Genomic DNA, 12,937 nt, shown 5'->3' with positions numbered 1-12,937 from the left:
ATGCCATGATAACTTCAGAACAGAATAGAATGCATGTTTGAAATCAGATTTATAGATTTTGTGATTTGAATGTTGCATGATTAGAAATGGTTAAAAATTGGGCAGAAAGAGATGTTAGGTGGTTCCCCGAAGAAGTCATGAGTCCAGTAAACTCATTGCTCGAAACCGTGATTTGCCGATCCAGGTATATCTTATATTACGCTGGCCTAGTGTCGGTGGCGTATCAGAATCAGAGACTCCAACTCCTGCAGCACACTCGGGTTGGAGGCTTCCCCGCTGAGTCAATGGAGGATTCCATATAGCCCGTGGAATATCAGACTTGTAGAGGAGCGCCACCTAACTCAAAAGTAATACAAAGATTAGAACTGTTTTGACAAAAAAATGACTTATGATTTACGAATGATGCTCATGTGTTTTCAAAAATTATTTTATGCATGATGTTTGATGAAAATTGTCCTCACCTATTATATATATTTATGTTCAAATACTCTATTTTTGATTTGCGTGCCAGTACTTTTTTGCTAATCCCCCTCCTTTCAGGTTCTGAGGCACAGATCAGATTGTGTAGTGGTGAGCCTTCTACAATCCAGAAGGCCTGGTTATTTCAGATATTTATCCTTAGTTATGTTTTGGTTGACTGGGGGTCTTGTCCCAGTTTTCAAACAGTTTGTTTAGTTCATAGTAGAGATTTCGCAGACTGAGTCAGACATTATTACTATTCAGCTATATTTTGAATTTCAGTTTTCAGTATTATGATCACTTTTAGATTGACCATGTTTCCTTATTAGATGTCTATTTCCGCATTATCTTTTATTAAGTGAATGTTGTGCATGATTACCGGATAGAGAAGGGTGTTCCGGACTTTCATGGTTCGGAATGCTTGTCATGGCTAGGGCCCCGATTTGGGTCGTGACACCCTTCTAACTCATAATCATATACACCTTTCATACAAATAAGGAAGTGCGGAAAATATGGAGAAACAGAATCATGGTCATAAGTCTGATATAAAGTTAGCAATGAAAATTGAATCCAACACTATCTAACTACATCTGCAAAACTGTCTGCGAAATCTCTAACACATGATCACTAACAAATCTGAAAACTGGGATAAGGCCCCAGTGGACCAAAACATATCTAATAATAATAATCGCCTGAAAATAACCAGGCCTTCCGAATTATAGAAGGCTCACCACCGGACAAAGCAACTCTGACTGATGGAATCTACTGCTTATTTGGACCCCTAGAATGTGCCTCAGAACCTGAGAGGTTGGAAGGGGAGGGGGTCAATACAGATGTACTAGTATGCAGAGTAATCCAAAACAAAATAAAAAAAATAGAAATTTTTATATAACATAAATGAGAGCTGCTATAAACCCCATTATTGAAAAATAGTTTGAAAATACATGGGCATAGTATAAGGATTTTTCAACAACAATGCCATAACTTTTCGCTCGGATATCGGATTTAAGCGAAATTGGTATCGTTGGAAAGATTATTCGAATAAATTTCATTTGATATATAATAGGCCCTCTAATTCATCATAATATAGGAGTTATGGTCGATGGAAGTTGACCCAAGTTTAAACTTCCACTAAAACATATTCGATTGAAATGTTTTCAACTCGTCTTAGAGTTAGGGGATTTTTGTGAACACAATTCATATTCAAAGGTATTCTTACACTATAGGATTGATAAACACACATATATTAACAAGGAATCATCTAGTTCGGGTCTATATGCATAAGGACGACGGTCTTGATTCTATCCCGAAAGTACGGGGTGTTACATTATCTCCCCCTTGGGATCATTCGTCCCTGAATGATGGGTAGGGACATTTTGGAGTTCTAAAAGTGTAGAATAAAGAACGTAATATAGCGTTAAGTATTTTTTTCTCAACAAAATATGTGAAGGCAGTGAACAAGCTTCATGATAACCCCTAGTGAAACGTGAAAGCACGAAACATGAGATAACGAAACATGGCATCGACATGATCTTGGCATGTGTTTTATGGCACATGATCAAAGAATTGTAAGATATGTATTTTTTCTTAGAATCCTCGGCCTGATTAAGATTGGTACAATTCATGAGATGAAAATCTCTCCGTACGTACGAATATTAACCTTCTCCATCTTCAAGATACAATTAAAAGACTTAAGCTTGGAGACATTATTTGCCTACGCCCCAAACAATAAATTACATGCCTCATCATTCCCAACTTAAAACTTTCCCCATATGCGTCTAACCACACGAATTTGACTTTCCACTGTAATACACTACTATGTTGAAGCCTCACTCGGAGGAAAAAGGTGCTAACTTAAACTACGGGACCCTGTACTCTACATCATATCCATAAGTCATCTCACCTTATCACTATAATCCAACAACTCAAGTCTTAATTCAAGGAATACTAACCACATGGCACATTGGTTTATTTCTTCACCCAACACAAAATTTAAGCCTGTCATTACCATACACACTATATGGATCTCTCCCCACTAAGACCAACAATTTTAATCACTCTCACAATTAGTTTCACCATATTTTTTTTTCTTCTTAGCTATTTCACACAACAAAAGTTCATCTCTTTCCTTTCCCTTTTACCTATAACCTCAGCTCGAGAATCACATCAAATTTCTCACCTTCAAGAACATCTACTCCCATACCTAACTCACTACTACGCTTCCACAACCACCATCATACGAACATATGGAGGGTCATTAAGGGACTCGAGCATAAACATCATGAATGAAAGTAACATTTTCAGACCATCATGCATACTTATTCCACTATTAGAGGAGGGACATGAAGTGAAGATATGATACAATAGGCATGGAGTGCTTCCGATATCAAGTGTCTGGATCATAAGTAAACGGTTGTTTGTCACGGACAAAACCCATGGTGGTTCCCTTAGGATAGAACAAAATGAGAAACATGGATGCACATATCATGAGCTATGTGGCATAAAGCCAAAATTTATGTCACTAACAACTAAGGTAAGGATTTCACTTAAAGTGATTGCCCCCCATTCAAGGAGCTGAAAATTTTCCATGAGTTAGCATAGACTTTATCACTTTGGCTAATTCCGACACAAAATGATTCTGCAACATATAGAAACATATTTCCTTAGGACCGAGCATGTCATGAAACATAGGTTCGGATCATGAGCAACATAGACTATGGCTCGGATACTTGGAGTATTAGGTCACTGAGGTATATTATTTCTTCTTGTTTGGACGTTGAACATGACATGACTTACATAGAGAACACAAATCTTAGACGTCGGTAGGACTTGAATGCATAAGACATTGGTAGCATGAAATCTTAAACTAAAGTAAGAGGAACAGACTTGAATAGGAGGAGGTCCATCATGACTCTTCCCAAACTTGCCATAATGAGAAAGATTCGGAAACTACCTTAACTCACCATCTCCCCCTTAGATTAAAGTCACAATCCTAGACTTGAAAACTTAACTTATTATCAATCTATAACTACAATTCTCAATACAATAGGGGATATCGATATACACATGAACACAAACTTTCATCAATAATTTAACATAAAGACACTAAATTCTTTCTGGGACATCCCCCTTTCGAGGATACTAATCATAACTTCCTATAACCCCAAGATCATCCACTCATGACTAACATCATTATAGGCATGGACATCCACGCCTCTAAACACTTAAGAGTTAGGATTTATGTTCTTGGCAGGGAAGGATGATTTCAATTTGGGAAGAATATTAATTTGGGGCTAAAGTGTTGTTTTGCTACTCAAATGTGGTGTTTAGGCCAAATTAATGTGGGTGGAATTTGACCCAAATGCCCTTTATGAGATGGAGTGTAAATACTGAAATTCCCAGAAACGTGCAGTAGAGAATGTGTCGCATGCTCTATCCCACCGGACTGGAGCATATGTCGCATGCTGCATCGCGCAGCACTATACCATGCAACGCATGCATATCGCATGATGCCATTGTTTTGGGCATCCAAACATGCGCTAAATGACACCCAAAAACTCTGAAACTCACCCAAGACGTCCCCATGACTTCCCCGATATGAATCAACAAGAAAATTTAAAATCGGAGGTCGGGAAGGTCGAAAATAAAATCATCAAAGATTGGGAGCTCAAAATGTAACTAAGTCATTTTCTTCAATACTTAGAAAAAGGGAATCATTCAAGTTGTCATCCCTCTTAGCCCGTTGCTGAGTAACATCAAATCGAGAAAGCTATGGGGCATTATGACTACTTAACGCATACTCTAAAATTATTGCTTTCCCAGAACGCTACTCTTAAATTTTGCTATTCTCAATCGTCATCAACCTAAAACTCGCACTCTCATGAGCATACATACAAATCCTCCCTTCTTATCACATAAAAATCCACTCTAAACTACTTAACCTTCTAACATTAGACCGTTAATCGCATAACTTATATCATAGAAGAAACCTTACCTAGCAACTCAACGGTACTACTATGTCTACTAGGCACAAACAACATGTAATAGTCTTAGAAATGTTGCAACTCCATATCACCTTGGGCATACTTCTATCTCATACATACAACATCATACTTTGTTACGAATCAAATAAACTTAATCTATTGCATACACCATTCAAGCCTATTAGATCACTTCCATATAAATAGTATCATTAACCAAGAAATCATCACATCCACCTTTATGGACATCAACTGTTGAAACTTAATGTCTAGTGCTAAGCATGATTTACAACCCAACCTGACACACAATTCTCACAAAACATTCATCATTAATCTTAATCCACTATTCTTACATCCACACCCTAAATTAAATTCAAGCCAATAGTCTAGAATGAATCATCTACCACCAATGAAGAAGGAAACATAATATACTAGTCCGTCAAATTGGGACATTCTATCCAAATATCTCAAAAATCTACTATATGCATTCTCACAAGTAGTACTTGTTTACAACTACCAACGGAAAAAAGGTCGGGGGGTGGGGGGTGGGGGTAAAGTTAGATAATAGACATGGTCAACCTTAATCTTACTATAACCCCATAAAATCATATCTACTTATACGGGTTTCTCACATCACACTTACTTGCCCAAGCGTACATTTAGAATACCTTCAAATTCCACAAGCAACCATGAGTCTATAATAATTACTTACTTGCTCATCTAGCCATTTTAATACTTCAAGCAGACAACAATTCACCTTAACTAATAACTCCTTCTCTACCTTCTACTAAACTAACACACAAGGACGTATCACTTTATTACCAACTCAATATCTTGCGAAAAAATTTGACTATACAAATATTCAACCCACACAAGAAAAACAAGTTGCTAGTGAATCAAAATAGGCCTCACACGAGTTCACTAGACTTTGATTTTTGTGTTTTGAATAAGAAAATGAAATGAATAACAAAGAAACTATGCTAGTGAATCGAAAGAGCCCCACACGGCTTCAATAGACTTTGATTTTTTTTTTTGTCAAAAACACTATGATAACAACATTACATATTACAAGAGATAGAAAATTGAGACACAATATTCAATGATCTAAGGATACACATCTTACTCTGTATAAATAAAAATCTGAGTCAAACACTTCCTCCACGAAATACCATACAATCCGCAAATGGTACTACCACATTAGTCTACCACTAAAAAAGTGGAAAATCATTTTCAATCAATGGTTATTTGGCTATAAATATTTAGTTACACAAAGGTCACCCTCACTCTGTCCTCTAACCTTGTGACAATATCACCAACTTCTTGGTCTAATTTAACTACCAATATGTCATGACACTGACACTTTAACTTATACTACGGTCAGAAATACAGTTCCAAAAATCATAATTTTAAACTTGAGGGACTTATGACACATCAGGGAGCTTCTCTCAATCCCGTTGTGTGACTTCTGAATTTTCTATTAGTAAATCTGAGAGCATTATCTAAAAACTCCATAGTAAGGAAAAGAATTAGGATAACTTTTCTTTTGTATCGGCGACATCATAGAATGAATTGGAGTATGAAGGAGGAACATTCTGACTCTATAGCACAAACTAGATTATGAAGAAAGAGAGACATTCCTAAACACCTAGTAGCCTCCTGCTTATAAGTGTGGTGCGCTACACACCCACAAACAAGACTCTACCTGACGCGATTTCGCAGACACCTTGGGACCATGAACTGTGCTCTGATACCAAGTTTGTCACGATCCAAACCGGGGCCCTAGCCGTGACGAGCATTCTAAACCATGAAGGCCCAAAACACCCTTCTTTATCTAGTAATCATACACAACATTCACTTAATAAAAGATAATGCGGAAATAGACATCTAATGCGGAAACATGGTCAATCTAAAAGTGATCATAATACTGAAAACTGAAATTCAAAAAATATCTGAATAGTAATAATGTTTGACTCAATCTGTAAAATCTCTACTATGAACTAAACAAACTGTCTGAAAACTGGGACAAGGCCCCCAGTCAACCAAAACATAACTAAGGATAAATATCTGAAATAACCAGGCCTTCTAAATTATAGAAGGCTCACCACTGCACAATTTGATCTGTGATCTCAAATATCTACTATTTATTTGAACCCCTAGAGTATGCCTCAGAACCTGAAAGGAGGGGGGTTAGTACAAAAGTACTGGCACGCGAAGCAATCCAAAATAGAGTATTTGAACATATATATATATATATATATATATATATATATATATATATATAATAGGTGATAGCAATTTTCATCAAATATCATGCATAAAAATAATTTCTGAAAACACATGGGCATCATTCATAAATCATAAGTCATTTTTTTGTCAAAACAGTTCTGATCTTTGTATTACTTCTGAGTTAGGTGGCGCTCCTCTACAAGTCTGATATTTCACGGGCTATATGGAATCCTCCATTGACTCGGCGGGAAAGCCTCGAACCTGAGTGTGCCACAAGAGTTGAAGTCTCTGATTCTGATATGCCACACGACACTAGGCCAGCATAATATAAGATATACCCGGATCGGCAAATCACGATTTCAAGCAATGAATATCTGGACTCATGCCTTCTTTGGGGAACCACCTAACATCTCTTTCTGCCCAATTTTTAACCATTTCTAATCATGCAACATTCAAATCACAAAATCTGTAAATCTAATTTCAAACATACATTCTATTCCATTCTGAAGTTATCATGGCATTTTCTAAGTTGGTGTCGTTACACCAAGACTTGCAAGTTCTATTTCTAAGCCATAATGTAATAAGCATGATCTTTCATAAAAATGTAGTTTCAGACCACCCGGACATGTAATTTGCATAAAATATTTCAAGTTCCGAAACTCAAGTCAATACTATGCAAAAACTTTCATCAAACATATGGTGGTCATGTGCTCTTGGAAAAAACCATGAACACTTTCATTATATGTATATTCAACATTCTCAATCCTCTCTTTTATATTCAAAAATCATATTTGAAACACAGCAAAAGCTAAAGTATTTCAATGATGCTTTTCAAAATGCATTCAAACAATTCATATCATACGAAGATGGGAAAACTCCAAAAAAAGAGAGGGATTCATTATAATTCATGCTCTCAATTGAATAAACATTCTTTAACACATACGTACATATATACATAATTTCATATCAATTTGGGGGAAAGGTCTAAAGACCAAAACAATACCGTCAAAACTTCTAAAACATGATAATATTCATAAACTTCAAAACCCCACTCTTAAAACATAATTTCTATGCCCATGAGATTTTAGGAAAACCCCGCGTACCTTGATTATGGAGAAAAGTGGATGATTCTTGAAACTTTTGGGGTGGGGAGTCCAAATCTTTAATCACTTTCGAAAACCCACAGTTCAATCTTGATTTATTTGGATTTTTAGTTTGAAATCCTAGAGAGTGTTCTTGGGTAATTTGGGTGAATAAAATCATATTTCGGTGTCTTGGGAGTTTAATCCCGTGTTATAGCTGGATAAGGGGTGGAAGATACCCATTTTTCCCATAAAAACGTAGAAACAGTATCTAAAAATTTGGTCGATGGAAGTTGACCCAAGTTTAAACATCCACTAAATCTTATTCGATTGAAATATTTTCAACTCGTCTTAGAGTTAGGGGATTTTTGTGAACTCAATTCATATTCAAAGGTATTATTACACTATAGGATTGATCACCACATATATATTAACAAGGAATCATCAAGTTTGGGTATATACGCCTAAGGACGAAGGTCTTGATTCTATCCCAAAAGTACGGGGTGTTACAATGGTTTTCGGGCCTTCATGGTTTGGGATGCTCATGACGGCCAGGGCCTCTGTAACACTCCGCATTTTGGGCTATAATATAGACCATGATTCCGATGCGTTGATAATACCAAAGCCATAAATCCCATGCCAATATGGAATATTAATTATTTGTGTAGTATGTGAATCTATTCAAGCTTTAATTTAGACCATAGAGGTCCTTTAAATCAAGGACGAGTTGAAAACTACTTCGATTGATTAAGTTTAAGTGCAGATTATAATTTGTGTCAACTTCTATCGACCATGACTCTTTGTATATGTCAAATTAGAGAGCCTACTATGTGTAAAATGATAGGTTTTCAAGTTAGCTTTCCAACGATACCGATTATGCTAAAATCTGGCACCCGAGCAAGAAGTTATGGCCTTTCAAAGTAGAATGCGTCGCCTAACCAATCGCACATGGCCACTGGAAAGCATATGTGGTGCCTATGTAAATATAGGCGATATCATATGCAGCGCCTATGTAAATATAGGCGATAGCATATGCGATGCCTATATAAAGATAGGCGATATCATATACGGCGCCTATGTAAATATAGGCGATATCATATGCGGCGCATATCTTATGATTTCAAGTGACTGAAACACACCGTTTTTGGGGCAAAATGGTCCTTTTCCCACCCTTATTCAGCCATAAACACGAAATTCAGTCCCAAATTTTCCAAAATACATCCACATTCATCTAAAAATTCTCAAGAACACTCCCAAGGGTTTCAATCTTAAAACCCAAATAAATCAAGATTCAACCATGGGTTTTCAAAATTGAATAGAGATTTGGAATCCCCAATCCACAGGCTTCAAGAAGCACCCATTATTTTCTGAAATAGAGGTACGCGGGGTTTTCCTAAATTCTCATGGGAATAGAAAAATCATGTTTTAGAATGGGGTTTTTGAATCTATGTATATATTCATGTATTAAATATTTTAACATCATTGTTTTGGTCTTTTGACCTTCTCCAAAGTTATTTGAGAATATGAATGTATGAAAACATGTATTTAAGAATGAATTCTTGTTGAGAGCATGATTTTCGGTGAATTCCCTCTTAATATGAATTTTTCAGATTTCTCATAGCATATGAATTGTTTTGCAATGCATCCTTGAAAAGCACTATATGAAATGATTGAACTCTTGTTATGATTTAAAGGTGGTTTTAAATTACTAAAGAGGGAATCTAGCATGATTGTTTAATGTTCATAATGCATGTAATGAAAGAGTGCATGGATTTGCTAAAGGCACTAGACCACCATATGTTGATGAAGTTTTTGCATGATTTTGACTTGAGTTTCGAAGCGCAAAATATTCTATATCAGTTGCATGTTTTTGGTGGTCTAAATTATGCTTTAAATGAAAGATTCAGCTTAATGTATTATGGCTTAGAAATCATGACTTGCAAGTCTTGGTATGACGATACCAATTCAGACCAATGCCATATCAGACGCAGACTAATAAATATTTTAGACTATCATAATTTTAGACATTCAGAATGTTGCATGTATAGAAAAGGTTAAAATAGGCATATAGAGATGTTAGGTGGTTCCCTAAAGAGGGCTTGAGTTCAAGAAACTCATTGCCTAAAATCATTGTTTGCCAACCCGGGTATATTATTATACGCTGATTTAAGTGTCGTGTAATGTATCAGATTCAGGAACTCCAACCCTTGCGGCATACTCGGGTTGGAGGCTTCCCCGCTAAGTCAATGGCGGATTCCATATTGCCCATGAAATATCAGACTTGTAGGGGATACCACCTAACTCATAAGTAATACACAGATCAGAGTTTGAGATTTACAGACAGGTTACATGTTTTCAGAAGATGCCCATATGTTTTCACAAACTATTTTATGCATAATGTTTGATGAAAATTTTCTATCACGTATTATATATATATATATATATATATATATGTTCAATTAATATATTTGGGATTGCTTCACGTGCCAGTACAATTGTGCTGACCTACCCTTCCTCCTAGGTACTGAGGCACAGTCTAGGGGTCCAAATCCTCAGTAGAGTCTACAGACAGGGTTGTCTCAGAGTTCAGTTGGTGAGCCTTCTTTGCTTCGGAAGGCATAGTCATTTAGGTATTTATTTCAGTATGTTTTTTGGTCTACTGGGGGCCTTGTCCAAGTTATTCAGATAGTATGTCAGTAGAGATTTTGCCGACTGTTGCAGATGTTTATTAAATATTGTTGGGAATGTTTTCAGTCCTTTAACTATTTTAATTGTTGACCATGTTTCCGTAATATTATGTCTAATACATATTAATTTGATCATTGAATTATGTGCATGATTACCAGATAGACAGAGGGCATTCCGGGCCTTCGGGATTGGGAATGGTCGTCACGACCAGGGCCCTGGTTCGGGTCATGATAGCCTCGATTCAGGTCATGAAAAACTTGGTATCAGAGCATGGTTCATGGTCCCAGGGTGTCTGCGAAATTGCATTGGGTAGAGTCTTGTTTATAGATATGTAGCGCACCACACTTATAAGCAGGGGGCTACCAGGCGTTTAGCAATGTCTCTCTTTCTTCATGTTCTAGTTCGTGCTATAGAGTCAGAATGTTTCTCTTCCATGCTCTTATTCATGCTATGGTATCGCCCATACGAAAGAAAAGCTATCCTAATTCTTTCCTTACTCTGGTGTTCCCAGATAATGCTCTCAGATTTACTAGCAAAAATTTTAGAAGTCACACAAAGGGCTTGAGAGGGGCTCTCTAGTGTGTTATAAGTCCCTCAAGTTTAAAGTTATGTCCTCATTCTTATGAGGCTTTCAGTTATGATAGAGTAAGATGTGTATTCTTAGGTCATTGGATATTGTGTGTCAAGTTTCTATCTCTTGTAATCTTGTTATCATTGTGTTGTTAAATCTAAAAGTCTAGTAAAGCCGTGTGGGCTTCTTTCGATTCACTAGCATAGTTACTTTATTATTCATATCATTTTCTTATTCAAAACACAAAAAACAAAGTCTAGTGTAGCCGTGTGAGGCTTATTTCGATTCACTAGCAACTTGTTGTTCATCTTGTTGTTCTTGTGTTGGTTGGAACTGGAGGTTTAGAGGTGTAGTGGCAAGAAAAGTAGTAAGGGTGATTTATTGAATATATATATGTATAGTCGCATCTTCTTGCATATGATTGAGTTAGTAATGAAGTGATATATCCTTGGGTGTTAGGTTGGTAGAAGGTAGAGAAGGAGTTATTGTCACGACCCGAACCGGGGCCCTGGCCATGATGAGTATTCTGACCCATAAGGCCCGAAACACCCCTATCTGTCTGGTAATATTGCACACAATTCATATGATAAGCAAAATGCGAAAGATACACAATATAACGGAAACATGGTCAAGAATCATGCGAAAGTAATGATGGGGAATAATGTCCCAAAATCTCAACACAACATCTCTATAATGTCTGCGAAATCTCTACTACATGACTAAAACAATTGTTTATCTGAAAACTGGGACAAGGCACCCAGTAGACCCAAAACTAATAAATGATAAATTAAACTGCATACATCAGGCCTTCTGAAATATAGAACGCTCACCACTTGATTTTGTCATATGTCGGAAGGAAATCTACTGGTTGTCTAGACCCCTAGACAGTGCCTCCGAACCTAGGTGGAGAGGGGGTCAATACAAAAGTACTGGTACGCAGAAAAATCAAAATAAAAATATAATATTTTTACACAATATAGGCGAGAGACATTATAAAGCAGTTTCATATCAAATTACTTGAAAACACAAGGGCATAATGTAATAGTTTTTAATACCAATGTAATGCGATTGAGCTAGGTGGAATACCCTACAATTGTAATTCCATGGCTATGTGGAATCCGCCTCTGGTGCTCGGCGGCCAAGCCTCCAATCCAAGTAGCCACCAGGATTTGGAGCCGGTATACCCCCATACGAGTACACCGCAGGGAATCCCCTCATGTAAGATGTCCCAATTATTTTATTATCCTCCCATGTAGGATACAATATCATATGACCCGCATCGGCAACTTCGGTTTCCAGCGATGAGCCCTTTCGCTCAAACGCCTTCTCCGAGCATCCACCTTTCTCATGAAAATCAATGCATTCAAACTTTGTTCAAATCAATCACATGTCATACTCTGTAGGGTATCGTCATACCCGAATTGCAAGCCATCAATATCACATCATTCTTCTCATTCAACCATTGTATTCAACATGAATAACTTTCTCGTTTTCAAGTCAAAATTATATCAGTTCTCAAAACATTTCATGTCATGCTCTTCAAGATGTTTTCAAACAATTTACATCATATGAACATTTAAAACAAATTCACATCAAGAGAAGAAATGTCATATCATTCATGCTCTCAAGTTAACATCTTTTCGGAATACATGCATATACATATATCCTATAGCAAATCACTTTGGGAGTAGACCTATGGGCCAAATCAATATCATAAATCATTTAAAACATAATCATATTCGTTATTTCAAAACCCCCATTTGAAAACATGAATTTTTAAAGCCCATGAGATTTTTGAGATAACCCCGCGTACCTCTATATGCGAAAATTATAGGTGCTTCTTGAATCCTACGTTCTGGGGATTCCAAATATACGATTAGTTTCTAAAACCCCCAGTTGAATCTTAAGTTGCTTGGGTTTTTATTTTGAAA

Source organism: Capsicum annuum, chromosome 5 (genome assembly GCF_002878395.1).
Source record: "Capsicum annuum cultivar UCD-10X-F1 chromosome 5, UCD10Xv1.1, whole genome shotgun sequence".
In the NCBI taxonomy this organism is placed as follows: Eukaryota; Viridiplantae; Streptophyta; class Magnoliopsida; order Solanales; family Solanaceae; genus Capsicum; species Capsicum annuum.
This window is presented reverse-complemented; position numbering follows the sequence as displayed.